Raw genomic sequence first — 2,983 nt, forward strand, 5'->3', positions numbered from 1 at the left:
ACAAGTCAGGAAGGATATCATTAAATAATATATCCTCTCCTGCCTCCCTAATCATCCCCACAAAAAACAGGCAAAGTCACGGCAAGTCATGCCAAAGAAGTCGCACCAAATTTGTGTTTCATTCCAGCATCTTGATTCAAAATGGTGCCCTTCCCTCACCTTGGGAAGTCTTGTGCCAAGTTTTGTGATGTTATTTCAAGCCACTGCTGAACCCATGCCAAGAAAACAGGCAAAGTCATGCCAAGCCACATTTGAGTTCGCCATTTGATTCAAAACGGTGGCCAGTGTCCAAACATCAACAGCGACTGCTGCCCCCAGCTCGGAAACCCTTGTGCCAAGTTTGGCAGTGACATCTCCAGAGGTGGCCGAACCCACAGAGAACAGATGGACAGACAGACTGACAAACCATAATATATAGTAGATTGTTTCATTGCCTGACATATATGTACTGTATTGCAAAGTTGCCATATTGGAAGTAGCCCTCAGAAGGCAGTTTATATAAAAAGATAATAAACATTAATTTTAAATGTCAATCCAAAATTATTATGAAAACAGTAACATTAAAAGGCAGTTTATATGGGTTTATTCTGAAAGACAACCAGAGGATATTTGGGGGTCTGTGAGCAAAGAAGTGTAAGGCTCTTAGTGCACTATGAAAGCTTGAGTAGAAGGGGGAATTTTGCCAGTTGCAGCTTGTCATGCCTGGCTAAATAAGGGCCTACTTCTCAGAAACAGCTGATGTAACGCGGGTGGTGGGTGGGTTAAACCACAGAGTCTAGGGCTTGTCGATCAGGTCGGCCGTTCAAATCCCCTCGACGGGGTGAGCTTCTGTTGCTCGGTCCCTGCTCCTGCCAACCTAGCAGTTTGAAAGCACGAAGTGTTAGGTTGTGGGTGAACATATCAGACAACAATTCTTCCAACAGCTCTTGTTTATTCAAAGGCCAGAACAGAACTGAACTGAAGGGTTCAGCCAGCCTGCTTATATAGAGTTCCACTACAATGCAACAGTAACAACTTTCTGTAACTATCCAATCACTCAACGTCACTTTCAATTCCTTATTTGCATATGTGGATCTGAGTGAAAACTATACAGTATCCCCCTGCTGGCCCAGGGTGAGAACTTCAGTACATAACACAAAGTGCAAGGAGATAAATAGGTACCGCTCCGGTAGGAAGGTAAACGGCGTTTCCGTGTGCTGCTCTGGTTTGCCAGAAGCGGCTTAGTCATGCTGGCCACATGACCCGGAAGCTGTATGCTGGCTCCCTCGGACAGTAAAGCCAGATGAGCGCATCAACCCCAGAGTCGTCCACGACTGGACCTAACGATCAGGGGTCCCTTTACCTTTACTCTCAGAAACAGCTGGTGTAACAGGGTCTGAGTGTTATATCCTTTAAATCAATCAATAAATCATTTTATTTGTATGCTGCCTTTCCAAAATTAAAATCATGCTTAAGGCAGCTTACAACATGTAAAAAATTACATCATTACAAACATAACCACAGGAGTCATAAGCAATAAATAAAACATCCAAAAGTGCCCAACCAGACTGAACAATTGCCACAGAAATCATAGTAAGATCTAAAATAAAGATACAAGAAATTATATCAATAATAGCAACAACCCACTACCCCAAGAAAACCCCCTAAACAATACTCCAACCCAAGAGTAGCTGGAGTCAGTTAGGACCCTACTCTTTCAGGCCAGGTGGAAAAAGGCCCACAAATCAGGGAGCAGGTCTTCCAGGACTCTCATCCCAGATGGTTCAGACTACGAGTGGAGGTTCACATCACTGGATGCTTCTGCTTATAGTCAATAAATTGATCAATAAATTCCTGCACATCTTAAAACTAAATGCCAGTTGAAACATTTCTGACATGTTTGTTTTCTATGAGAATGGTTCTTTTATTGCTGTATTTTTTGCTCTATAACACGCACCTGACCATAACACGCACATAGTTTTTAGAGGAGGAAAATCCGTAGGCATGCCACCCGTAGGCATTCCCTCCATAACACGCACAGACATTTCCCCTAACTTTTTAGGAGGAAAAAAGTGAGTGTTATGGTGCAAAAAATACGGTAAATAAGGCAGAAGGGGGAGTACTGTGTCACATGAGTCCCGCTTCCTCTCTGAAGTGGTACAGTCCAGACACAAAGCTTACTACCACACCTGCTGTTTGTGAGAATGAGGCTAAAATAAGCCTGACAAAATTCAATCACATACGTCCTGCCACGTGTTGGAAAACTTATGCACAACTGAAGCAGCCCCCTTCAGACTAAAGCCAATCAGGTGTTGGCTGAGAAGTGAGCCCAGCTTTATGCAGCAGTGAGGGGGCAGGATTCACTCCCCACATTCCCAAGTTAGCAATGTTACAGCAAAAACACATTTTGATTGTGTGTTGCATTCCCTTCTTGGAAAGAAAGAAATCCTGGGGGGAAAATGGAGGGATTATTGACCTCCGACCTCAACACCAAAGAGACACTGGATGCTGGATGCTGCCAGGACATTACACAAACACTCAGGGCAGTTGGCCTGAGGATGTTCGTACACTTCTCCAGTTACCTAATGTAATCTTTTTGGGGTGGAGGGATGGGTATTGGCATTGCTGAACAGTGCTTCCCCACTGGATCCGCCAATTAAACTCTATAGATTCTGACTTATACATCACATTCACTGCCACCCCCCACCTTGTAATCACGGCGGTTGAGCTGAAACCGAGTTCTGTTAGAAATGCATGCAATAGCACCTGTTGTCTCTTTTTTCCAAGGCTATCTGTCTCAAGTGTCAGTCAGGTGCACTTTATGCTTCTTATTTTTAGCTGTCATGCAATTTTGAACAAGGTGTGTGTGTGGTGTGGACAATAATTGCAATGTGTTTTCTCTCCCCCCCCCATCAAGCTACATTGCAGCAAGCCCCTTTTAAAGGGTCTCCCGTCACTGGCTTGGATGCACTTTCTGCGAGTTGGCCAGCACGGCCCACCCCCT

Source organism: Podarcis vaucheri (genome assembly GCF_965113315.1).
Source record: "Podarcis vaucheri genome assembly, chromosome: 1".
Taxonomy (NCBI): Eukaryota; Metazoa; Chordata; class Lepidosauria; order Squamata; family Lacertidae; genus Podarcis; species Podarcis vaucheri.